General features: G+C 46.3%; 1 long non-coding RNA gene across 1 annotated transcript in view; it reads right to left on the reverse strand.

The window, feature by feature from the left end:
* Positions 1-19,442, reverse strand: part of LOC135328879 (uncharacterized) — a 126,947-nt gene extending 107,505 nt beyond the window's left edge. The window contains exon 1 of the long non-coding RNA XR_010390032.1: positions 19,248-19,442. This is a non-coding gene — a long non-coding RNA (uncharacterized LOC135328879). The remainder of the gene's footprint in view (positions 1-19,247) is intronic.
* Between the last annotated feature and the right edge of the window lie 8,393 nt (positions 19,443-27,835).

Consider the following 27,835-nt stretch of genomic DNA (forward strand, 5'->3'; position numbering starts at 1 on the left):
TCTATACAATAAAGTTATATCAGTACTTGGGTATGGTGTACTTGTAATAAACACAAATATAGGGAAAACATACTAACGTTTCTTGAAGTGTTTCTTTTGTTTATGCTAATGCAAAGAATAATTTAGATTGCCATACGCACCATGGGCTGCTAAAGGCATGGACGAATAATAGGCAAAAATGTCTGCTCGGAGACTGTCAGTTTGGATAGCAAATGTAATCAATGCATTAAAAGGAAGGTAAGCCTCACAGACTCTTAGCAGGCAAAGGTTCGGGGCTGAATTGTTGCAATGATATTGTTTAGACTGACATTCCTATTGAAAAAAGCACAAATACAGCCTGTATGAGCACTCCTGAGATCTGCTGAACTCATACGATCTCTGCCAGGATGAAAGTTCTCCAAAATCAGTGACTATTGTTAAATTTGAGACGTGGGGACCAATGGAAAAACAGGCTTTATCTGAGCTCACGTGAGACCTACCAGCAGGACTCATAAACACTTAAAAATCAAAGTTTTGATTTCCCTTGTTTGTAACTAAGAAGGAAAACAGGAGATCTTTGCTTAAAAAAAATATATATATATATATATATATATATATATATATATATATATATGCTTCTTCCTTAAGCAGGTCACAGTGACAAAGTACATGTGGCAACAGGTTCGTTTGCAGGACTGGAAATGCAATAAGAAAAAGTTAAAAATAGTCCATTTATATGGGGGACAAATTGAGCAGAGTGGGTTTGAGAGGGGTTTTATTTCCTCTTACATGTAAAAAATTCTAGCTGTGGTTTTTGCCACCAAAACTTGAACTTCACTTTCATAGTGCATCCTGCAAACGTGCACTCACATATTTTATTAAAAACATGTCAGTCATCCCGTAGAGATCAATGAGGCGCTAAACACATCAGTAACTAAAGGGTCAGGATTCTGCAGGGCTGTTTATTGCAGCGACTTCTGCGGGGTTGGGGCTGCTAAGTCCCTGGCTTATCTTCGCCCCCTGTGCAGCAGAGGAACCGGTTCCCTACCGGCCCCTCTTCCCTCCTGCGGACGCACGCGGCACGCGCGCTTTCTGGAAGTCTCGAGGAAGGAGAAAAGGCAACGGGGTGAGGGCGGTGGGGGGCACGCGGCACGCGCGCTTTCTGGAAGTCTCGAGGAAGGAGAAAAGGCAACGGGGTGAGGGCGGTGGGGGGGCCGCGTCCCCGGGCGCCAGGCAGCTGCCCCACGCGGAGGATGTCGCTTCCCAAAAACGTCCGCGCAGCACGTGCCAAAACGCCCGGCACGCGCAACCGGCCTCTCGCCGTCCAGCCTCACCTCCGAGAGCCATCGACAACCCCCCCCCCCCAACTTCTCCCCAAAAAGGTGGTTTTTAGAACTTGAAACTGTTTCCTGTGAGAAGGGCAGCTTGGACAAGGGCCTTTCCTTCTGCGAGGGAGATGAGGAAAACGAGACCTCGCGTCGTGAATGCAGCCGAACAGACACGGCGCGCTGACACGGCGACACGCTCTGCTTTGACACTTCCCACCCCAAACTGCTCAGCATCCCTTCCCTGCTGTGTGACAACGTTCCTTCCCTGAGGTCTTTCTGTCTGCTCCACCGGGCAAAAAGCGTTTGTATTTCTCTCCTCAAATCCAAACACTTCTCTGGGATTTTAACTACCAAAAGGTAACCAGATTTGAAACCAATTTCACAGCAGAAAAGCGTCCGTAGAAAATGATAGACCAGCTGATGCAACAGGCAAAATTCACACTTTTAATTAAAATGATTAAACACAAGAGACCCCATTGCCTGTTTTATGTATAAAACAACAACAAAGTAGTGGTTTATGAAAGAAATATCATGTTGCTGTGTATCTTAAAGGAAAAGCTGAGAACTGAATTTAAACCGAGGATGTTTTTGTGAGGTGTTTCTACATTTTTTCCCTCTCCAGATAATTAATACAAACCTGATACCAGCCCAGTGTTCACACTTGATGCTATGAAATGCGGTCTGCTGTTGTACACTTCTTCTATAAAATGCAATTACATACATACACTGGGTGACTGGGTTAACTCCAGTGATATTGCAGCAGTAAACAGAACAGCAAATGAACCTTGTCCTCAGTGGTCAAAAGTATTCCTGTTGCAAAACCCGACTCCTCTGAAACACTACATATTTTTACTGTGCTCTTTTATAGAAAGTGTTACACAATAATGATTTGTCATGTTTTATAATACACAACTCTGAAACGAGTAAACAGCTTTCATGATAAGATCAAGAGAAATATATATTTTTAGTAATATTAAATATATTTATAGACTATTTTACCGTCAGGTTCCCTGCAAAAATAATACCACATTCTTTCTGTAGAACTGCCTCTTAATATGATCAGTAGAGACGTCTTATTCATATCCTGAGAAGCAATGCTCTTACAAGAATTATTTGTAAATGCACTTGAATTAAAATCTTCAACTGCTTTTACTCCCCAATCATGAAAATAACTACATCCAGAATCATTTCACTTTAAAAAAGTCATTTTAGTCTAAAGTTTGGCAAAAAAATAAACTGAAATGCTTGGAAATTTACATTTTTGTCACTACATAAATCAAAACTTACTTTACATATTAGAACAATTTTTGTGAGAATTTTGGATCTGAGCTGATAACCTTTTGCCAAGTTTTAACGAAATGCAAATTGAAACATCTGAGATATTAAACAGACAATCGAGGTTTATGGTTACATCATGAGATTATTGCCCAGTAACACTGCACACCATGGCCCCAATTCTGAAACACTTGCACGCTTTCCGTATGCGAGCAGCCCTTGCGAACGCAAATATAAGTGCTAATATAACCTCGTGGCATCAGGAACACAATGTTGTATCAGCAAGTGACTTGCAAACTGTTTTGCTAAGGGAACATTCCTCCAAAAGATGTAGGAGGGTGTATGTGTAGAAAAGGGCAGCAAACCACGGCAGAAGCTTAATTATAGTACCGCTAATGGCAGGAAGAGAAGACGGCTTGGGCGACGGCGAGCACTTCTCGAGCAGAGCACACAGCGAGCACCCAGGACCGCCTCCTCAGCTGGACCGCGGTCACCGGAGTCGCGCTCTGTGGAGTTTTTACCGGATCAGGATCCGACCCAAATCTGTAAACGCTGTATGCACCCAAAAGCCCGTTCACTGACAGAGAGCGAAGGCTCAGGGCGCTCCGCGTAGGTCACCGAGGAACATCCTTGCACTGACGGCTTTTCCCGCAAAAGCCCCTGCTGCAAATGCACGCCATAATGCAGACCTTATGTAGTGATGAGGCAAGTGCTAATTAATATCTTTTATCTTTACATACTATGGCAAGATAAGAATAAGAGGCATGCTGGACACAAAATCTCTCCAGACATGGCGCACGCTCAATTCCACCCGCCCCCCGCTCCCGCACCGCGCAGAGGCAATCCCCATGTGTCCTGCGTAGCCCAGGATTTCCACAGGGGCCCCTAGGAAGAGTTAAGCATCCAAATCTTAACGCGTTTATGGATCATCTTAATTCACCCTTGGCTTCTTTGAAAACCACAGACAAACTTCTTACAGCAGAGAAGTGACCGTTTTAAATCCACTGTTATTAATGATAAGGGTGTGCAATATTCGAACGGTAAGAAAGATCCGACGCGAACAGCAGGAATTCACCCGGTCGGGCCTGGCGCGCGGAGAGGTGCCCAGACCAAGCCCAGACCGCAGGGGCACGAGCCGTCGGGCAGAGGGGCACCAGCCTGCACGAGCGGAGCGAGGCTCCCCCTCCCTCCGCGTCCACGGCAGAGGGAGCAACGGCAAGTCCTTTGCGGTGGGGGTCACCATGCCACGCGCCGAGGAGAGATGCACCTCGGGTGGCCCCCCAGGAGGTTCCTCGCCAGCGGATGCCCCCAAGCCTTTCTGTTCTGCTCCTCTAACCAAATAATCTCAAATTAAATTGTCGGCTGAGCTGTTCTCTGGAAGAAAAATGTTCCCACTCGAATTTCACTGTTCTAATTGCAGAAGCTAGAAATAAAAATACTTTCATTCAAATAACCAGCATTCGGAGTGCTTTCAGCTGGACTTTGCTTCCCAAAAGAAGCCGAGGCTCACAAGGGATGTTCTTTGTTTTTATTGGCGTTAAGGGCCAGGACCCTATAGGTGCTCTCCTACCAGAAAACGAAGATGATTATCCCTACCCCAAATCATGGTATTTTTTTTACAACAGTTTATAGTCCTTATTTAACCATGTTAGCATGCACTACATGGAGTCTGCAGTGGAATAAATTCATTTCTAGCAAGTATTGGGCCAAACTGTGCTTTTACTCCCTGGAGGAGGGGTGGGGGTAAAATATACAGAACAGCTGGGGCCACCCAGTAGTTCAGCAAGGCACTCTGACAGCAGTAATGGCAGATACAAGCAGAAAGCATCTTTAAAGAGCCCTTAACTCCTCAGCAAAGCCATAATTATATTCTGAACATTTTTCCCATAATCATTTTCATCCAAAAATTTGCCAAAAAAATTCATCGTGAAAGGCGTAGAAATCTACATTTTTGACACTCCATAAATCAAAAGCTTATTTTACATAGCAGAACCAAATTGCTGTATATTTTACCTCAACTGCACTGTCTTCTAGCATTACCTGCTCCTCTTCCAGACTTATGGATTTTAACATATCCTTCGCCTGCTCCTCCCCAGACTTTTTAAATTCATTATCCTCTTCATTAAATCATAAAGAATGTAACTTCTCAAAATTCACCTCCTTGAAATACAACATGGCCCTACAGCTGAACTAGCTCAATCTTTATTACGATGACTTGGAGTAACCTGGGATCGGTGACCCCAAACTTCCCTCTCAGGCTCGGTTCCCATTTGGCAGTTCCCAGGGGATTAACAATACGCCTTCTCATGCCAAAGGTGCGATAAAAGTTTTGCAAACACGCCCAAGCTGCTTTACCTGCAGTGCAACCACACCTCCCGGGAGGGCAGCGAGGTGTCCTCCGGGGAGTAAACATCGGGGACCCTCATCCTGAGAGGGGCGCGAGCATGCCCTGGTTTTGCCTTAGCACATAAAAAATGATTGTCCTGCAGTTTCGACTCTCAGTTCTTTTTTAAAGCAGAGCGAGCCACCTCTTTATCTGGGGAACCGGATCATAAATTCATATAGTCCAACCACAACCAAACCAAAACAAAAATACAAGTAAATCTGAGAATAATACTGACTTTCAGACACGATCAAGCTGGGTTTGATTTACGTTATTTATCAAGGGTTAAGAAACCTTGTTTCCCTTTGCCAGCCCCCTGAGCCATTAACTTTCACATTGCACCACAGTCTTATAAGATTATGGGAATTTCAGTTTAGAAAATCCAAAGCATTCTGGAGCTGAGCATATTTAGTTGCATTTTCCAATTCTATTTTAAAATAATACCACTACATCTGATACCCCATACTTGTCTGTGACAAATGTAATATGCAAACATCTTCCATTGCACAAATGGCACAGGAATGGCAACAACAATACTCCAAATACCTAAGTTCCATTGTCTGGAGAGCAGTCCTAATGTTGCTGAGTTAATGAGTGAAATGAGTATTGTGGTCTAAGTGTCGCGTAAATAATGGTTTCCATTACAAAAAACTGTACCACCACACCCTGGCCCTCTCAAAAAGCAAAGCTCTAGAGGTTTCCCACAGACAAATACATAAACCAGTGCTGAATTTCTTCCCCTTCCCCCGTGCTAAGGCAGCTAGTTTAGTGGCCTCTCTCTCTCTGGAACCTATTTTTTGTGACAAATGCAGTCAAAATATTATGTGGTTTTTCTATGAACAGGAGTAAAATGCACTCACTGTAGACCAGCCCCTTGCCTGGTGTGAAGGTCATCCACCAAAGCTGCTGAGTGGCAATTCAAGCCATTCTCACAGAGATATAAATCTCTCTTTTACTATCTGCTTCTTTCCACACACAGAGGAGCAAGGCCTGAGTCCTCTCTCCCTAATCCTGGCTGCGTTATCCCTCCCGTGAGAGCAGGGGGACACACGTGCAGAAGGGTATGCATCCAGGAATTCAGCCTTGCATGAAACCAGACTCCCAAATTTCCTTGCACCAGCCTGTCTTCCTGCTACCACAGATGCAGAAGTAGATGCTCCATCTCCCCAAACTCCTGAAGAAGTGTGAAAATTACACTGACGATCTCTGGATAAAAGTATCCATGATCTCTGTCATGGGCTTGGTAGCTGACACCTGTCAAGATGCACAGTCAACCACAGAGCGTTTTACAAGGACGCAGGGATAGTCTCCAAAATGGTCAGCTGCCTCAGTTGTTTATCTGGGCTTTCCTTTGTTTTTGGTAATCTCCTGGTGTGGTTTGCGTCAACGGGGATCCACAAAAGGAACAAAAAGAGTCAGGTGCTCTAATCCCACTGAAACCAAACAGGAGGCAGGTACCCAAACGCCCTGAGCACATTGGGACATCTCAGCCGTGCCACCTGCAGCGAGTCAAGTGGATTGCTGTCTGCGAGGTGCTGACTGTGAGCAATGCTCTTCAGCTACATCCATGTAGTTTCCTTCAAACTAGCACAAAACCTGGGTCACTGGTTTCATTTCATAACAAATACATGTATTTTGGTTTTGCTGGCACGGGTGACTCCCAAGTTTACAAAAGGCTCAGATGAAAATTGAGTAATCAGTTCCATGAAAACAGAGAAGGTTCAAGTAATTCAGGGTGGGAAACACAGGGGCAATTTAGATTAGGGATAATAGCAATAAACCTTGTCTTAATTGCACACTCCCTTTTTATTATGATGTTCCAGAACTATTTTTGGAGCACCTGGAATTAATAGTCCTTGTTCAAATGGCAGTAGCAGCTCTAGCAGCGTCGGCTGTGAGTCAAGACCCAGGTCGGTTTGCCAGTCACTGCATCAAGAAACAGCACGGCAGCTGTTCTTGCTTCAGACTATTTGCAGTCTAAATCTTAACTGAAAGACAAAAATAAGTCCAGAGAGAAGGAGCACAAAAAAGGGTGAGTGAAGACCAATGTGTACAGTGCTAAGCTGTTCCCTTTCTTTTTTTTTCATCAGTTGAAACATCTGGAGCTTTTTTATTTTATTTTATTTTTAGCTGTATAGCATACCGATCTGTAGGGCAGAATTCGCTTTGTCCAGACAGTTAACTGGAACGACGTGATGAAGACTTTTTCAAAAGTCTGCAACATACAGACTCTATCAAAGCTGTTCTCCCTCTCGAAGCGGAAGGTAAACTTTTGGTCTTTTTCAAGGTGAACTTATTCAGCACACAAGTTACTTGAAAAGGTCCTTCACTGATAAATGTGCATATGACCCTAGTGACAGCAGACCTGAGAGCAGCAACATCAGACACGCTGAATAGAAGGATGGACTTCTGTCTTCTTCCATTCAAAAGTGAGCTTCTTTAATAAAGAACAATATGTGAAATTTTAAAGACAGGGCCTTACTTAAGAAAAATTTGGGCAAGTTCTAGATACCAGGTGTGCAGTATGTTCCTTCATTTTAAATACATTGTATTTACTTGATTTTTTAGATGGACATTCCTAAAAGAGATTTCAAGAAGATAAAAGATATTCCAATGCCAAAACTAAAGCCTGTTTTGTTCTGAATTAGTCTGGTTTCTTTTGCCCCATCTTCAATTTCTGCAGTTCACTTCTGTGAGGCAGGCCAGAGTATTAGCCTTTACAACACTTTCAGCTCCACCACAGAACCAAAGAGTAGGTATCCAGTACTCCTTTGGATCCGAATTACCTGTAGCCTTCCTGCAACTCTAGATATGGTACTATGTATGGACACATGGCAGAAGTCATGTTAATCAATACAAACAGGCAAAAGACTGGAGGTCGCCAAGTCCTGTCACACGGGTACGACTCCTTGGCACAATGGACCAGGCACTGGACATACCTTAGAAAACCATGCTGTATATGGTCAGCAGCTCTCCACTTTATTTCTGGGCACATCCAATCACTTTGTTTATCTGTGCCCCTGATTCCTGCTTTGCCACGTTTTGACTATCCACTTCAGGGCAGAGAAGCTTTTAGGATGTTCTGGCACTGTACTGAAATCATTTACAAGTCTCTTCAATTTGCCAACACTGAAAAAATTTGATAGAGAGGATACAGATTCATTCATTAGGGATCTATGCCAATCAAATATAGACTTGTTCTTCTTAATTACATCATCCATGCCTCTCAGAAAAGGCCATGAACCTCCAGGCTCCATCCATCACAGGCTGTATGACAGTATCCTCATTTAGATGGAGCTATCAAGCACAGCACCAATGTCAATATAATGTTTTCATTTGGGTTTAAAGACATGTGAGGCTAACTCATAACATGTTTCTCTGATACTAAATCTGCTCCCATGAATGACTAATGGATTATCAGCAATTGATAGGCCTACAAAACCACAGAGAAGATAAATCATTCAGAGGAACTGACTGCTCACTGTTTCTTCCAAAACAAGAGCTGAAGGTGGAGAAGGGTATCAAATAAGTCTAATCGGTGGGAGCAAGCAAGCACAAGTAATATGCCTTCACACAAGGCATAGCTAAGTTGCGACCTCCTTGCCACAGGATGTTGGAGATGCTAAAAGTTAAATGGGTTCAGAAAGTGACAGGACAATTTTGTTGACTTAGAGGGTCATGAGACCCTCCCCATTCAGGGAGTCTCCAAGCCATGCACTGCTGCAGGGCGCAGCATCATGGATTCTTACCCCATTTTTACCCTTTCCTGAAGGCTACCGTCCGCTGCACTGGGTTACACACACCTTTGGTCTAACCTGATGTAGGCATTCTTATGTTTTTTAACTTGGTTTACAGGGAGGGGCTGATTCTGAGTCGTGTTTGGTCCAATTCACATCTCTGCAAAGGGAGGGTGAGCAGGGCATAGAGTGCCACAGGGTTTTGTCTCTCTACTGTAAAGCAGAAGAGGGCAGGACCCAAAAATGAAAACATTTCTTACCAGGAAACAAACGGCACCTTGTCCCTTCGTGACATACAAGCAGTTTGGAACAAATCAATATATTTAAATCTGAAATAGTCATTTCCACCCTCTTTCAGAAAGCCGTTTATACATGATAAACAGAGCAGTATCTTAAAGTTCATTTCTGTAACAAAAGCATGTTGGGAAGTTCTGGTACAGGAGCTGAGATACCTTTTAATTATTGTTCGTCTCTCAGCTTGCGCGTGACGTTCCCTCCTTTCAGTTGTCCTCAGTGACTGAATGCAGATAAACAAGAACTTCTCTTCACACGTATGAACACTTGTAACAACTACCGCAATCTTTTATTTGGTCTGTCTGAGCCACCTGTGAGCTCTGCTTGCCTCAGGCCAGCAGCTACCCAAACAGAAACGGGTGGCTAGCAAAGTAACAGTAGTAACAGTCATGAGTACACGAATAGCGAGGAATGGCAAAACCCTTTCCCAGGAAGTTCACGTTTTGAGATGCACAACAGCCTGGATTGAATGAGGGTAAATCCTCTCCTATCTACTGACGTTCCTCCTGCTAGAAGCAGAGGATCTCACAGGGCTTGTGGGTTCTCTTACCCCAGAATAACTAATATCAGACCGCTTCTCCCAGCCATCACCTCCTGCCCGTCCTTGCGAAGGTCTGAATGGGCCCCATTATCAGAAAACATGGAGACCCGAGGTTTCTAACACCTCCTGCAGCTAGGTACTCTCCTTCCTTCCTTCCCTCTCTCCCTGCCTCTCACATGCTCATCCTCGGGACCCCAAATCTGCTTTGCGCAAATTCAGAGCCCTGCCCTCAGGGCCCTGGGCAAGCTGCGAGGATCCCCGCGCTCCGGCCTCCCCCTGACCTTCGGCCCTCCTGCCTCGGCTCCGGAGGCCTCTGGCACAACGTTCATTTCCAAATGGGTTTTGGTACAAAGGAAAACAAACTCATACTGCAGAAGACTGCATCAATTGGCATTACTACAGGCAACGGGAAAGACTGCGTGGGGCAAGCAGGAGTGATGTGAAAGAGGTAGAGGCGGATCGTGGGGAGACGTGAAATTTTCCTTCATGACATCCTTCTGAGTTTGCAGGGTTTCTCAGCAGTTGCTGTCTGGGATTTTTGCTTAGCATTCTGACAAAATATTTGACAATTCGGCGCTCTGTTCACCACATTCACCTGAGATTATACAACTGTTTCACTGAAAAAGTACAGCCTGATCTTAAATGAATTTCACCCCAGTATTTCCCTTCCTGTTGCAAAGCCAGGCCAGTAGCTCCTTCCAGATGCTATACCTTCTTGAATTCCCCTCTGCTACTTGAGAAGTACGATATACAAGTCAGATATTTTGGATCCACCTCATAAACTGTTAGCGTTGCTGGTAAAGTCTTTTACTCAGATCCTAGGATCTAGGTAATACAGACTGCAGAATACTGTAGTTTGTTCGTGGGCATAGAAGCTAATTTTAATGTGTTTTTATACCTGAAATACTGTAAACCAGTATCTTCAACTTATATTACCCATCGTAAACTTTTTTAACCTGTGAGTCATTTTCAAAATAATAAACGTAACTATTCCATAAAAATATCTCAACACAGAAGAGCCAGAAAAGTGAAGGACATGAACAGATGGCACATCAATCTTCTGCATTTATACAATTTGTTTTTTAATGCAAATAGTGTGGGTTGCCTGCTCTTGCCTTGGATATTGTTCCAAAGACGAGCACATTTTCTTATCTTTCTGGATCAATGTGACATTTGCAGTTATCATAAAGTGGGAGCCCATTTAATGATGTTAATGCTTCCTTAATGTAAAAATAAAATCACCTCCTTTATAAAAGCAAACAGATTAAAAGTCCCAAAGAGACCATTGAAATCTGTGACATTTGCAGTTACTGGTGGCTAGATGGCTTGATTATATGCAGGTAAAAAATATCTTAAAAGCATTGTTTACGCTCATTAATCAGAACATTAAATAGGAATGCTAGAGTCTCCTCAGCTAGAATCAGCCTTCAAAATCTAGTAATAAAAAAATGAGGTGTGATTTGAGGCAGCCTGTTTGGATGGTTCAAAAAACCAAAAACCCCAAACAACCAAACTCAGGGCCTTATGTCAGCTTGGTAAATCTTCAGACCCCAGCTGTAGTACACTGTCTGCATTTTTATTTGCAGGCATTGGAAACAGGCTCTGCCAAAAGCCCCTGCTTCATTCCTACGCTGTGCCGCCACGGTGCCACCAAGCTAGTGGCACATCACTAGTATTTGTATTCTTGCTCCCAGAGACAAAATTTGAGTCTTTAATTTTTGTAAGGGATTTTGAAAAAAACACCCCAATCAAAAACAATTCTCTTTTTTTCTGGATTCTTATGAAAAGAGAAATAAAAAGTAATTATAATGTCTCACTTGAAACTATTCTAAATAGTGATGTGGTGGTGGCTTCTGTTGAAACAAATCACTTCGAATCAAGGAAACAAACCCAAGGGAACCCACTGGAGGTCCATGCATGGTCTCGCTCAGGAGAAAGGCCACCGCTTCCTCAGCAACAGCCAGAAAGCTCTGTGCGCCCCGGAGGCCCCGGGAAGGCGGCCGTGCTCCCACCAGCAGCCGGAGCCTCTGGAGCTCCGCGAGGGGAGGGCATGAAACCGGGCTCCCTCGGCCTCGGCCCTCGCCCCGGGCAGCCTCCGCGGCGCCGAGGCCACGGGCTGACCCACGAGAGGGTCTCCTTAGCGCGCCAAGCCGCAAATCCGCTGGGGCGGCAGCAGGGCTGAGAGCCGCCGGAGAGGAGGGGGCAGCTGACGACAGCCACCCCACGGTACGCTATCCCCCAGCGTGGGGCACGTCTCCAAGAGTCTCCGTGAGCGCCAAGTGGGAACCGCTATATAGGGGGTTTAACACACTTTAACTCCTATGTTGACTTCACGCCTTAAGGTAAGAGGTTCAGTTTTCCCAGGTGTGCTTGGTCGCCAGGTCCTAGCTGTATAGAAATAGCTGGGGACAGGAGAGAGGAGAGATGGAAGAAGGAGACAGTGCACAGGTGAGCAGCCTGTGATGAACAGTTCTACACACTATTTCTCTTTTGAGATTTTACAGTGAAGGATGGATGAATGCCACAATCAGGAAGGGGTGGAGCAAATATCCATAGAATAAGTAAGAGTAACTGGGTGATCCAGTTATTTCCCTGGTACATCGCATCCCTGTCACCTCTCAGCCTTCCTTTCAGACCTGCAGCTTCTTGCAACCATACCCTTCCCTTTGCTCTTCTGGGCAGGACGGTGCCCAAAAGAGCCCAGCTCACATAGGCATTGGGATAAATCACAGATTTACACACTACTCTCACAATTACTCACACAAGGTAGATCTTCACAGTTATTCCCTGCACAGTACCTGCAATGTGGGTTAGAGGAACAGTCAAGGTGGTAGAAAGCTGAATTTAACTTACAGCCCACAGACGAATACTTCTTTCTTACTGTTTTGGAGACGCTGCCCTCAGACACAAAACGGGGGGTTCGTTGCTGTCAGCGGGAACAAACCCCGCTGGAAAAAATCAGACTAACTAGAAAAGGTAATGAAAAAATGCCTTTTAATTCCCTGTCCTTCCCCTTCTGAATGAGCTGTTAAAAGACCAAGAAAAACTGTTATAGCGATACCATAAAAAGAAAAAAACCCAAAAAAACAAAGAGCTCTCAGCTCCAGGCGTGTCCGAGGGGCTGGCAGGGAGAGACAGCGCCCACATGGGAAAGTTCTGTCACCCCATCTGAGATATCACTTAGCTGTGGCAGCTCTCCAGAGGCAGAACGGGTCCCACCTGTTTGCAATGTGTTTAGCTATTAATATTTATATAGTAGTTCAAGTGGGTAGAAAAAAAAGGGATGAAATTCATCAAATTGTATGTCATCTCTGGTGGTGTAAAATAAAAACCATTGCAGCAGGGGGAGAGGAGAATGGCTTGTTTTCTTGCCTTTCTGCAGAGAGAAATGTCGTTGCTCTCAAAATGTCTCAGTGCAGAGCGTTTGGCAATCACCTCGGTGTGATCCACACCTTGACAGCCAGGCTAAATACCATGGCCACAGGCTGGCCCCAGTATCACAAGACTTTGAAGAGCACCACACGAATAACACATTTATCAGCTCTAAAGATCGACTTACAATAGCAGAAGAAAAAAATAAGAAAGATTCATGTTGATGAGGAAGTCATTTCCTTAAGCTTCTCTTACTGTGCTGAAAAAAACCCCTCCAACATTTAATTTCTAATTTTTCTAAGGTACCAATCCACAGATTGCTGTGGGGGTGAGAGGCCTTCAAGGGGAACCTGCCTCCCAAAGAGGTGGTGAACTCCCAGAGATATTTCCTAGCTACAGAGATGTGGGTACCCAGGCATGTTACTAGTGCTTGATCCTTTTGGACCTGTTCTGCTTTCTCAAAAATACTTTAAAATTCATTGGACTGAAAGAGAGGACAGTGACTGATCACCCAGTAATAACCATATCCCAGTCCTTGCTATGTATTTGAAAAATAAATATTTTATATGAAGAGAACAACTTCAGCCTAGGAAAGACAGAAACATCTGCTCTGGGTGTCCTGTATCACAGAGGACAGGACCCTTTCCACACAGGTAAGAGACCACAGCTAAGGATGCTGCCCTAATAAGGAAGCATGGAGGCTTGAATGCAAGTCTTGTACATTTAAAAATGAATCTGCCTGGCATAATTAAGATCTAAGCCATAGAAAATGGAAGAGTTTCAGTAGGAAAAAGCTAAGAGCCATTCACACCTAAATAGCCTTTGGACAGTGACTTGGTTGTTCATGCTCTCTCTGTGCAAACTGAGGAGTGCTCCCTAGCAAGAAGCAGGCAAGGGAGGTAGGAATCCAGAACTGGATTTTCTGTCCAATCTTGTGACCATTATCCCATCGTTTTTCAGAACTGAAGCCAGTTACAAAATTCAAGTAAAATCTGTGAGCACCTTTGGGCCTGCTGAAACATCTTTTGTCAGTGAATTAAGTATTTGTCAAGAAAGGAACAGAAATTGCCCAGCCTTTGTGCTGAATACTAACGGCGTGCAAGAGCTTCCTGAGCAGCGGTGACAGTGACTGAGATCTGCTCTGACCGCTGGGTCAGCAACAGAGAATTCGCACTCTATTAAATGAACTTGGTTTAACAGATGATCTGTCTGGAGATCACATCCCCAGGGAAGTGCCTCAGATCACGCCTGCGGTTCCCCAGTAAGATTGTGTATAAACACCAGGGCTTAAATCATAGGAGAGCTACGACCCAGGTCGGTGTCTGTGAGGTTTCTCTCTCCCCTCTCGCTCGCACACGCACAGAAAACAAGCCCACACCATCTCTTTTGCACAGTATGTCTCACACTGGGGGACAATTAAGGCAAAAAAATATTAGAAAGAAGGAAATGATAAACCAGAATGACATATAGCATTCAAAACACCTAGGTCTGACCATGCCAGGAAATCTTGTGAGGGCAAGATTAGCACACATTTTATTTGACCTATCTCAAGTAACCAACAAGCCACATGTGACAAACAGAGTTACCACAAGCCCTGGATAATGACATTTATCTCAGCTCTATCCAGCAAGTACAGCTACTTTCAACTTAGCCTTAATCCAAGCTCCCCAAGAGTTTTCATTCTCGTCAACCTACTCAAAGCCTTGTTATTTGCTATCACACGGGCTATCATATATTTACAGCATTGGATTTCATGAAACCTATATGAAAACAAAGTTCCACACACTCTTGCAGTATATTTTAATGCGAGCACTTGCCTCTGCCACACAGACTCATTATAGCTACTTTGAAACCCGAGTGACTTCCTTCTTTCTGGAAATGAAGAGCAAGAAACTCTCACCTCTGTCTTCAGCTCTATCCACTTAAACACTTTGCAGTTTTAAACAGATTTTCTATTACTCTTTCTCATGCTCTGTTCAGCATACGGGAACTGCAGGCTCTTTTAAAATTTCACCCTTCTCAATGTCCTCTGGTTAGCAGAGGGGGTTGAGCAAATTTCAGTCTGTGTAAGTACGGAGCACCTTGTTTGGGAGGCCGAGAGGATGGGAAGGCATACAGACGAGTCGGGATGTGCAGGCGAGTCACGCTGCCCTTGTGGTGCTGCATCACTTCACAAGTGCAGAAGGACAGGGAGAGATAGGATTAGCCCAGACAGAAACCCACTAGCAAGTTGCCGGCACGGTGCCTGAACTCCTGAAAGCAGCCTTTTCCTGCCTCGCCCTAGCATGAGCTCAGAATTTACCAGAACTTTGGCTACGTGGGGGAAAAGTCATTTAACTTTCTCATATCCTTAGTATTTTTTTTCTGATAAGCATCTCTGGATCAAGATGCAGGCAACTGAAATGTTCAAATGATCTCTTCAGACTTTTTGGCTTGACTCAGAGTAGAAATATCTAGAAAAGTCACAGGAAGGATATTTTCTTTTTAAGCGCCTACCCAGATTTTGGGGGGATCTGCGAGAACACAGCACTATTTGCCGATTTGGGCTACTGAACTTTTTTAACATTTTTGTGTCAATGATAAGGATGCTCTTTGTGTAAGGTAGTCTTCAGGGAAACTTTCCTGCAAAGAAATAGCTGCGCTTAAAAGAGACAACCGTGTGGAACCACAGACGCAAATCTCTTCTGCACGTCCAGCATTGTGCACACAAACCCCAGCCCACCCGGGTGCAAGGGAGGAAGGGTGGGGTTTGCTCCCCTACAGCCCACTTTGGCCCATTTTCTGAATGCAAAGATCTGCGGCGGACCAAGGCCGTTCCTCCTCCTTCCCGTGGGAGCGGAGTGACATGTCTGAAAGTGACAGTCTGAAAGGGAGCCTGAGGAAGTCTCCAAACTATAAGTAAGGCAGCAATAAGTCTTGCTCCTTTTTCCTTCTTGCATGCACCCCAGCTTGGTGTTTCATTGGTTTTGATACTAAGGGTGAAAAAACCTCTAATTCCATGGTCTACATATACTAATTTACAACCTTGCATATCTTCATGTTTTAGTCTTTATCCACAGGTATCCTCTACAGTCCTGCCTTTGGATCAAATCTACAGCAGAAGGATCCACCTTCTGGCACAGGGATGACAAAATTCCTCTCTGGATTCGTCAAGAGAACTTGGCCATTGGCCGATTTGGAACAAATTGTTGCTACCGGCCATTCTCTACTTTGCAGCTACTTTGCAACCACTCTACTGCAGCTACCTTGATGTAGCTGCAGCTCTAAAGCCCAAATCTCTGGCTGAACCAATTTCAGAGAGATTTCAAGTCCCTTTTCATCCAATCTTCCCATTTGTCCCTTTCAGAGATAGCAAACAGACTGACTGGTGTTGGCGCATTTGTGTCAGAGGAAAGGAATCAGCTTTACCTCAGCAGACAGGTCTCATGTTTCATGAGATACTTTTATAAGGTTTTAAGATCATTTCTCAAGAGACAAAAGAGAAAGAAGTCATGTTCAGCGTAGCAGAGAACAGACCTAAAGGAATTTGACCTTCTGAGATTTTTTTTTATGCTCATGATGCTTTTCAATTAAAATAGTCCTCTATTCTCCAGAGCTATGAAATTGTATATGAAACGATCCCAAGAAGGAACATCAGATTCAAGCCACCCATTACCTTTCTCCTGCCCACCTTGAATTCCAGCAAAATCAGGTGGACGTGTGGATTCATTTTATTATTACAAAACCCTACCCCAAGCTTTTCCTAAAACATGAAACACTGGGAGTGGTGTGCAGTAGAAGTGATGGTATCTCAGTACGTGATGGCCAAGCGGGGACAGGACCATCACTTCTACCCCACACCAGCAAAATGCCAAACCAAACTCAGATTTGTTGCAATGTCATTTTTTCCCCAAACTACTCCCAATCTCAGGGAATCAAGAAACCAGATAAATGAAAGGAATCTTTGCTCAAATGCAAGCCCACCACAAAACCAGAGAGGGCACATCTGGCACGTTACACCCAAAAGCACAGGTACTTTCCCCTTGTGCTGCCCCCTCTGTTTCCCTCCCCCAAAGCATCCCACCAGCGCAGACTACATGCCTACTCCCATCTCTGCCAGAAAACACGGAGAGGAACAGGGCTGAGGGCAGACAACAGGACTGACAGCTTGGCACATCTCTGCTTCTGATGCCTGCTTCACCAGCTCTCCAAGACGAAGGTACCCGAAACCTCCGTGAGGCAGCGATGCCGCGTGCTCTCCCGGTCTGTTGGAGACATTGCGGCAGCCATGCCGGGAAGCGCTCAGCGCCTGTCACGCTCGCCTCATGTATCTGCTCTGTGGCGCAGAAGAGACACCATTAAACAGCCACATATATTACCACTTTAACATGTTTAAATCAATTCCACCTCCATTCAGATGAGTGTTGAAAACCTCGTGTGGCTGGCAATTCCTAGAAGAGGACAGATCTTTTCCAAAAGCTAGGCTGAACTTAAAGTAGATACAAAATAATACTATAGATTTTCTTTCTCTCTCTCCCTCATCACAGCCCTAAGATTAGCATAAAAATGTGCTATCCTAACTAAGCAGTCTGTTAACTGATAAGCTATCAAAAAATCATCTGTTATTTTTATAGCTCAAAGGCAGATGCCATTTCAAGAACCAGAGTTGATTGAGTAGGATTTTTAGTGCTTCATAGATTTATCATTGTAAACTTGAGGTATTTTAAAACAGAATGATTCAAGTCTTGAAATATTACCTCAAGAGCAATCAAGCATTAGAATTTTTGCTGGTCTTAAGTTTTATCTGGGATGAAATCATTTAATTTCATATCATAAAGAATTTCGGTTGTTTTCTAATGCTTGCACTAAAAAATCTTTTCTGCATTACAGTCCAAACCAATGTAATTACTCAGAAGCATGGATGTCAAAGCTTTCCAGCTACTCCTGCAGGGCCCCCTTCTGCATATTCTATTCATATCCCCCTTCTAAGGAGCATATTTGGTGAGGACCTCAGAAAGCAAGTTGTAATCAAGCTTACTGTATCAAGTTTAATGGTTTAATTGGCTTGGCACTGATGAGATGCCTGCCAATATCTGTCCGATTATCCTGCTCTGTGTTGTACAGACCCTTCATTGCAAAGCCAAAGTATATATACCGTTGCAGGAAAAGAAAGAGACTACCAGCATGCACGTTGCACACGGCAGTTCAAGTATGCTGACTTTTCCAGAGTAGGCAGAATGGAAGTGGTCCAATATGCAGCTTGCAGAAAGAGCAAGGGAAATGTGGAATAATGCTAACCCACGTTATATGATGTGGCTGCTGCACTGGGAAAGTACGTCTCACTGTGGAGAAGCAATCAGCAATACATGCAGCATTGAAAAGCTCCACTGGAGGGGTTTGTTTGTTCATAATGAGATACAGGTGCCGATAGGAATTAAGGGTCTGCAATCAGTTATTGCGATTAATATTGAACTTTTGTGAGGTCTACGAGCTTTCACATCAAGGCATGGGCAGACTGGCCTTCCAGGGCAGCTCTTCCACATTTTATACCAGTCAAAACAATTAGACATACCTCCAAGCTGATATCCTCTGAGAAAGAGGCATGACATTACCCCCAAAAGAGGATTAACGGGAGTGTCATAACACGCACATCACCCGTTTTCAGAGGAACTTGCCTCTGAAATATTTTGGTGCTTAAAACAGTATGAGCTTGCAGTGTTTGTTGGGATGAACCTTCTTTCTCACTAGCTTTGGCTCAGTTCAGGGTTCTCTGCCTGAGAAAGGAAATTGCTTCATTCAGAAAACAGACTGTGGGATTTTTTGGGTTTTTGAGCAAGAAATACTCAAGCAGCCCAAAGAGACAATGAACAGCTACAGAGTACTTAGATGTAGCCTCACAGACAAAGAATACATCATTTTGGGGGCTGGTTCAATGCGACTGCCATTTCAAAACGCCACATAATTGTGCTTATCACCAGCTAATCCCAGCACACGGTCACTTGCACCGACGCTCTGTGTAGTGACATGTTCGAATGAGGCTGGCTGAGAGCTGCCATCGTACTCTGCAGACTGCTGGGAACCCACTGCAAGTTTCCTGAGAGATCCCAGTTATCGCGTGCTCCTGACTGCTCCCGCAGGCTCCCCATAACTGAGCCCCTCCTCACGGAGCAAAAGCACGCCTTTCCGAAAGCACTCTGCCTCCCTCTGTGCCACACGAGGAAGTGCAGCCAGCGGCCTTGTGGATCTGAGGAATACCTAGAGCTACGGAAAAGAGGAAAAATACACTCTTTTTCTCTGAGTAAAAGACGCACTTTTCCTGCAGCATCCCTGACAGGATGACTTTCATTGCATAAGCTCACCTGTCCTCACTCCGAGCCAACCCAGAGCCATGTTGTTGTGGTTACTGCTGAGCTCAGGCGCAGTCCGTGCACCAGGCTGAGGGACAGAGTGCCCGACCGTGAGCCTCCCTGGGTCCCGGCGTCAGCACAGAGAGCGTGCAGAGAGCGCCAGCGTCTACGCCAGCAGCCGCCTAGGTGGCCCAGCTGCTGTCTGGTGGCTTGGAGAGGCAAAGCAAGGGGTCAAGATGGTCACGCTCGCCTCACCAAGCTGCCCCGAGGTAAACGTTAGAAGAGCCTGCCTACTTTTAGGGTTTTACAGCCACCAGGACATGCCTTATCTTATGGGAACTGAAAGAAAGGAAACCAAGAAACAAACAAACAAACAAAATATATCCACTAGCTTTTTAAACAGCAATGACAAAGCTCTTGAAGTCGTGGCAGCTGCCTCCCAGACACGTGATGGGCAGGCTCGCCTTCCCACCCTCCGTCGCCCTTGGGAACCGCTCCAGGTTTCAGCCTCTTTTGGGTGTGCGCTGATGTGAATTGGTTTTGGGAAAGGTACAACATGCTTCAGCTCATGCTGTCAGAGCTCTGACTGAGCTAGTGTGGCATCCTGCAGATTTATATTCTCCTAACAAACAATTTTTTTAAATCAAGCACAGCAAAATACCGGAGCAGGTTAAAAGCTGCTGTGTCAAAGCTGACAGATCATTAATGGCACAGGAACACCTCACTTCATGCATGAATTTGCTCCATCAGTTTTTAGCAACCAGTTCCCTAAGGGACCTCAACATTTGTCCCCTGTCTCCCAAAGACAAGGGCAGAGATGTTTTTCTTGCCCAAAACAGTTAAAAGTCATCAAACAGCTCTGTACTTATGAGGCCAATCTTTCCCGACCTTTCTGGCTAGACCAACTCCTGTTACATTAACCCCTGACCTTGAGCCTCCTTAATAGCAATATTCCTGGGCACTGTAATTTCCCTCCCACTGCGTTGGCTCGGGGAAATATTTACTATCTTAGCTTTAGAATTTATTTTTCAACAGAAGTGGCAGGGACCACCCTATTCCACCCCGTCCTCATGCAGTACAAGAGAAGTAATTCCTGAGATATTATTTTACCTGAACAAATGTGCTTCAGAGTCTCCTTAGCTTTGTATGAAGCCCTGACTTCCTATCAAAATCAAACAGGGACCTTGTCAGATTTGAGATGGATATAAACAAGAAATGGGAGCCCATAATTGGTGATGGAAATCAGATAAGCCCCTCTTAAATACAACCATTGATAGAGAAATGGGAACTCAAATTACCTTTGATTAAGTCTCTTAAGAAAATAAAGCAAGGGGGAAGGGAAAAGAGGGCCTGACTTAGTAAAACCACCCTTGTGGATAAAATCACTGAGAAAGGGGTGAAGGGGATGACTGTAGTTTGTCAGACTCCTAAGGTTAGAAGAAGCAGAACTGGAGCCAAGGAGAAAATGTGAATCACAGGGACCAGATGAGTTCCTCACCCACCATAAGCAGTGTCAGCATATGGGATGGAGGATGTCCCACAAAAGGAACGACGACAGATGTTTCATCTGTCTTTTTGGCCCTGATGCCCTAATTACTCCTGCCTTTGCAGCGGGACACCACGCAGAGGTTCTGCAGGAAAGTCATCTGAAGGCAAAGGGGGACATGTGACACCAGCCTTCTGCAAGCTCTTTGGACATACAGGGCTCACCTTACTGCTTCCAAGTTCGAGGTACATCAAATGATTTTGAAACAGGACTATGAGAACTGAGAAACTTGCTTGTTGACTTCAAGGCAAACCGCCTATGTATTTAACAGTACACCTGTGTGCTGCACTTTAAACATGAGGAAAGGACAGGTCTGTTGCTGTCTCAAGAGGTCTCACTGACCTCTTGAGCTAATCTGAATTTCTCATCATTTAATTACAGTTAATTGCAGTGACTGGGGACTTGTAGATGTTTCATCCAGATGATAATGAAATTCCCATTCCCACCCAAATGAAATGTTTGTATATACACTAGGTAGGGGATGAAGAACCACTTCCAAAATGAGGCTGAAACAAGCAAAACAAAGCATCTGTACAGTGTACTATTTGCCAATAATCCTTTTCTACCTCTGTGACTTGCTCCCTCTTCCTGTCTTCTCCACACATGGATTTTTACATGCTATAAAAAAAATTCTCCTAACCTGAAGGCAAACCCCAAGCCTAATGTACAAATATGCTCCAAAAGAGGACAAGGCAGGTTCACTGACATCTCCCAAGAACTGACCAGCTCTGCAGTTGTTCAGTGGAGGCAGACTCCCGGTCACAGTCCCGTATGGAAACCACACCAAACAGCACGGCACTCAACGCCTGGCCCAGGAGAGCAGCTACCACCTTTGTTACGCCCAGCAAACAGGGACCGACACACTCCTTGCAAATCTGCTTCCCAAAAAGGTTTAGAGCTCTGTCAGTGCCAAGGCTTAATTACTCCTCCTGCAGAAAATGTGCATCAGCAGTGACACGACCACCACACATCTACCGAACTACTTCACTCCCTGCAGGGTTATGAAGGGCTTTGAAAGGAGTAGGGCGGGGTGTTTCTCTGCTCCCATAGACAGCACGGTTGGCTGCTCCTGCTGGAGACGGCAGGGCCGAGCTGCGTGCAGGCTGCATGTCCTGCCGGAAGATGCTCGGGTACCATGGGCCTCTCCTGCCCGCAGAGCGACTGCCCTGTGCAGGAGGAGAAAAACAACGCGGGTGCGGGCTGCTCCTGCCCAGGGACGGAAAAGGGGCCGTGGGAAGCAGCCTGTTGGGAGGCCAGGTCTGAGCGGAAGAGGGAAAGGCAGAGAACGAGCCGCCGGACAAGAGGGAATCGCACCGGCCCTCAGCGCAGTGCTGGGGCTGCATGGGGGATGACTGGGCAGAGCCAGGCTGGGCTTGCTTTTATTGACAGCGAGGCAGGACAGAGAGATGCCCAATAAGACCAGGTTCCCCCTGCGCTGAGCAATACATACTCCTACTCACGCACAGACAGCCTGGCCCCAAAGGCCTCCCCACCCGAGGAGGCCCGGCAGGAGAGGGAGCGCCATTTTGCAGCGAGGCCGGGCAGTTTCCCCGTGCGGCAGCAAGCGCTGTGAGCTCGTATCGGAGGGAGCCACAGCTACACCTGCCGCCCGGCCCGGTGCGCTCTCTCGGGCACGCGTGGGCACGGCAGGCTCCGCGGCAGAGCGGGGCGAGGGCCTCCCTCCCCCGCCTGCGCAGCCCCTGCCAGGCGTCGCCGGCTCGCGGAGCTGGAAGGCGCCCGCCCGGGGGCACCTCGCTGCTACGATTAGAGGGACGCGCACGGCGGTAGGTGTCAGAAGCAGGTTTTCAACAGCGCGCAGCTCTGAACGCGATCCAAAGCGGCGTCCTTCGGCGGCGTGTGTTGATGCCGCTCCGCCGAAGTCAAGGTCACCCCCAGCCTGTCGCGGTGGCGCTTCACCCGCGGCCGCCAGCCCGGCTGCTCCCGCGCGCCCGAGTTCTGGATCCGACACCCGAGGCTCAGGACAGGTACGATTACTTAGCTACTGTAAGTAATACCTTCGGCTTAATTACACACCGAAACCATATTTGCGGGTCAGTACTCTGTCAGGATAAATAAGCATTTTCACACAGTATTACATTTCTCTATTTCTTTTGGCTGGTAATATTGGACACTGCCCAAGTCTGTCCCCAATGACCACAATAATCATTCTTATCTGGACTCTAATCAGTGTCGTATGTAACCTTATCACGCACACATCTTTGTAAACATGCAGTGGTTAAACAAGTGTAAGGTCATAAGGAACTCGAATATTTTGAGCAAGTTTGTAAAACACAAACTATTTATTTTTTGAACACTGTTTAAAATTAAAACTTCTGACTCTGGAAAACTGGATATTTGGGGGCTATTGGATTGAAATACAGCTGCATGCAAAACTGATCTTTATAGTGACGGATGGGTCCCTCTGTGCAGATAAAACCCAGATTTTAAATATTTCTTTTAATTGTTATTGTCTTTGTGCTCAAGGACTGATTGTGGGAAAAATGCCATTCTCTGACCATAAAAATAAAAAGAAAATATAATAAAGCAGTAATTGGTCAATGATGATTGAACTAACGACTTTACAGTGCCAGTCAAACACACATAATAATTGCTCTTTGGACTCTTTATGAAGGTACACCACTGTTTCATAAGACTAATCCAGCATTATAAGTTCTCCATTTTATGTCAGTTTCCACCATTATCACATAAACCTTATGATAAATTGCATACATTATTAAAGTTTCCTAATTTAGGCAACATAACATGTGACACAAACCATGGGTTATCTCCACCAAAAGGAAGTCAGATGCAAGTTGTCACTCAGACGGCAATTTCGTCCCACCCCCACACCTTTTTTCTTCTAATCTGAATTACGACACATCGAAGGTGTTGGGAGCACTAGGATCCACACACTCCACCTCCGACGGGAGGCAGAGAGATGACATCAAGTGCCGGAGCGCTGCAGAGGTTAACGGGCGCCGAGGCCTGCTGAAGCTCCTGTGAGCTCCCCACCTTGCGTGGCCTCCACAAAAGGTCAATTCGCCCACAGCCCCGTGCCCCAGATGCGAACGCTGCACGTGGTCTGGCTCGGCCGCCCAGACTGCTCTGCACTACGCCGTGTTTACCCGCCTCCTCCCGCCGCAGCAGGCGCCCACTGGAACTTGGAAGCCTGTAAATGCTCTGGCGATAGCCGGCGCTTCAGAGAGGCAACGCGCGCCCTGCGAGATCAAGTGAAAACACTCCAGGGCACCCGAGCGCCTCAGGGGCATCGCTGAAGTTTTCTTTGCATCCAGCCGTGAAAAGCTGCTAAAGCAGATTACTCAGCTATCTCGCTTCTGGCCCTCTGAGGAGGAGCAGAGGCTAGTTTCATGGAGCAAATAATGGGGAGAGTTTCCAGCCATTGCCATCACCGATACAGTAGGTGCACCCAACGGTGCACACGAAGATCAGGGCTCCTCTGTGCCACTGCACAGACGGGTCCCTACCCTAGACAGCGCTGACATCAACACGGCAGGCAGCGAGGGAGGAGCACCCCACGGCTGTCAGCGTCTCTCTATAAGAGGGACTGTGGTTGAGAGGACGCAGCTGACCCTCCGGACACCTGCTAATTGAAAGTGGCGAGAAGAACCCCCCCACACACCCCGTGGTAAGGGCTTACAGACAAGCCCCAAATTCTTAGTATCACTAATTGAAGTTGGGAGACCTTTCTGTTTTCCTTGATGTAGCTATCTGGGGCCAATGGCGCTCCCAGAACTCGAACTCTACTTTCTCTTTTTCTCTCTCTGTCTTTCAAATGTAGCCTTGGAAGTGTATCAGGAGAAGACTATGATTTAATCTGCAACATTAGGATAGGTTCCTCTGGCAAGTCTCCATGCTGGTTGCTCCTTCGCTCCCATGCTCGGATCGGTTCAGTGGGATTTGCTGAGGAAATTGGCTCTCCACTCCAGTGAAATTGCAAGGGGTCCTTTCCCTGTGTGGTCAGCTTTGAGATTTCACAGCATCTGTCAAGCATGCTACTAAAGTCCTCAGAAGTTGGCTTTATGATTGTATATCCAATACCACCACAGCAGAAAGAGCTTGCTCTCCACAGTCACGTCCAGTCGTTGCTAGCAAGAGAGGGCGATATCCACCCCCTCTGACTGAACAGCCTTTTCCATCCCTTCTGTAAACAACTGGCCAAAGTGCAACGTGACGCAGACACCGACCCTGTACCAAAAATCTCTGCTATACCATGGGTGCACGTTAGGGTGGCTTTCTGGCATTTCTGTATTAATCGGGAAGCAATACCAGCTTCCCAAACACAGGCTCTGCCACGGTGGGGAAGGGAACCGCGGCATGAAGGGTCGGGAGGTGGAGGAGGTAAGGGAGCAGGACTGGGACCACGAGCATTCAGGGACCCAGGCAGGTCCCTTGCACGCGCCCCATGCTACAGAAGTTGAACAGGAGATATCAGGCAGAGATGCATTCCTCACATGGAGTAGCTAAAATGTGTTTGTATGTCAGTGGAATCTCTACAGCACCGAATCGTACCAGACGTTTTACATATCCCCATGCAAACACGGAAGGGAGGAAATTAACAGAATTCTTTGGGTCACGGAGTAAAGTAACAAAACAATATTGCTCCATCATATGCTGTTAACACACATTGGCACTGCAGGGCTTACAGTCCAGGTTGCAGTCACATCTGCAGTGGAATGGATGAACATACAAGCCAAATGCACAAAGAGGAATTAGCATTATAAGGAAAGCAGAAATAGGAATTTACACTTGTATAAAGCCGAACACAGGGAACAATGTGCATCTGTGCATCATCCTTGGCACTGGTGGCTCTACTGCTTACTAGCTGGTGGGGATCTGTCCCCGCTGTGGGCCACTGCGCAGGCAGTGTGCTTTCTCACCTGCAATAATTTTAGTGTCAGAAAAGCCAAGGCCCCTGGGGAGGATCCCGCAGTCACCATTTGCACTGGTGGGTAGGTGTCCCCGACCTGCTTCTGCTCAGCACTCGGAGCAGGCAGCGAGGACAGCAACGCTGCCTCAGAGCAGGGCGGCAGGACAGCTGGCACGCACAGCCTGCCTCCCTCCCTAAGAGCAACGCAGAGGAGCTGGGGGTGAACGGCTGAAACGTAGTCTTTTAATTACGCTTTCGTCCACTGTACGTTACTTTGAAGAATGCACGGAGATCGCCAAGTGAAAAATATGTCTTAGCCACAAAGCTCTGCAAGGATAAAACTGGGGCTCCCCTTTGCACAAGAGACTTATCTAGAGCCATTATCCAGAGAAGATTTGGTTACCTGGTGAAAGAAAACTCTAGAATTGGCCCGGACTGTAGAAGACAAAGCTTTCATTTTACTGCAGTTGACTCTAATCACACATGAATGATAATGTCAGGAGTTACAGCTCTGATTCACCAGTCACGGCGCCGTCTTCCTCAGACCTGACCTTGACCTCCAGCTTCTGGGGAGGAAGTTGCCTTAATCAGCCCTGGCTCTCTGCAAGACCAGAATAGCTGTCCAGGGAGAACGCAGAACAGCGATCCCATCCCAAATGCCCCCGGACAACAGTGCGATCAGGCACAGGGGAGCGAGGCAGCGCCTGCGGCAGTACCGGGAGGCCACCACGGCCCGTCAGCTGCGGGGCGCCGCGGCACGGGCAGGGCCACCCAGCACCCGCAGCAAGGGGTCTCCAGGGGCCGGCCACTGCCGTGCTGCCTGGTGAACACTTACGGCACTCATCAACGTTTATGTTTGCTCTGGGCGGGCAGCAGTCTCAAGCATCAAAGCTTCTGTTTCAACACTGTGCCAAAACCCATAAAGTTTAAGGCTTGACCAAGCATTGATTCAGCACTAAAGCAGAGGCCTGGACTCAGGAGACTACTGAATAGCTGGATTAAATAAACACCTTAAAAATACCTCTAGCGTTGCTAATAAAACTGGGACTAAAGAAATGCATAAATGAACCTTTGTTTCCTGAATGGCGTTTTTATTTTCATAAATATATATATATAAAAATATATATACAATGGGAAAGATGTTTTCTAAAGTAAATATAAAAACCCATTCACAGTGAAACTGTGGTGCTAAATATGTATATTTTAAGACAGGTAAAATTAATTGATGCCTACTAACAGGGTTCAAGGATCCCAGAGACACTTTCTGTCTCTCTTAATGGAGTAAAGATCAGTTGGACTGAAAGAAAAGAGACGGGGAGGAGAACGTGAGTTACAATGGCACCCGTGGCAAGCCAGCACTGCTTTAGTTTTAAGTTTCAAAAGATCGAATGAAAAATAGACACATTTTGTGTGAAGAATTCATCCCAGCTTTTGATCAAGCCAATGTAAAAGTTAGCCGGATGGCGCCACGGCATACACGCGAGCCGCCTCAACGCCCACCTCGGGAGCGGAGCGGGCCGGAGGGCAGGCTGCCCCGCGTCTGCACAGCCTGCCTCCGCGCCCCCTCCGCGCCCCGCGCCCCGCTAAGGGCCGCAGGGCCACAAGCTCTGCTGGGGATTCTCCTGACTGCACCCATGGTTTTGCCTGCACCACCCATTTTCCTTAAACCTGCGTTCCTGGAGTCATGTGATTCCAGGAAAATAGAAACTAGTAAACCACAGTATTTCGTGCTTTGTGAACGGTATTTAAAGCCCTGGAAGCAGTTCTCCTGGGGTAAAGGTGCAGCAGGAGAGAGAGCCAGAGTGCTTACAGCGAGGTTTAACAGACTGGCTTGGCACTAACAACGAAAATCTCATCTTCACACATGTGGGATCGCGCAAGGAGGACAGAGACCTTTCCTCCTGTCTTATCCTAGTCCACCTCAATGCTGGGACCAAGGAGATACAGAGGCAGCTGTCCAGGGGAGCTTCGCCAGGAGCGCAGCTTGAATCAGGAGTGCGAGAGCAGTTGCACACCACACTGCTTGTGGCCACCTGACCGAAGAGCACAGTCTAGTCCCTCAGGAAGGAATCACTACAAATTTCCTACAAACTAACGACATGATCTGGCTACCAGTCAGACTCAGCACTAACTCATGTCAATGAGCACTGCATCAACCCAGTGCTA

This window comes from Dromaius novaehollandiae, chromosome 7 (genome assembly GCF_036370855.1).
Source record: "Dromaius novaehollandiae isolate bDroNov1 chromosome 7, bDroNov1.hap1, whole genome shotgun sequence".
Classification (NCBI taxonomy): Eukaryota; Metazoa; Chordata; class Aves; order Casuariiformes; family Dromaiidae; genus Dromaius; species Dromaius novaehollandiae.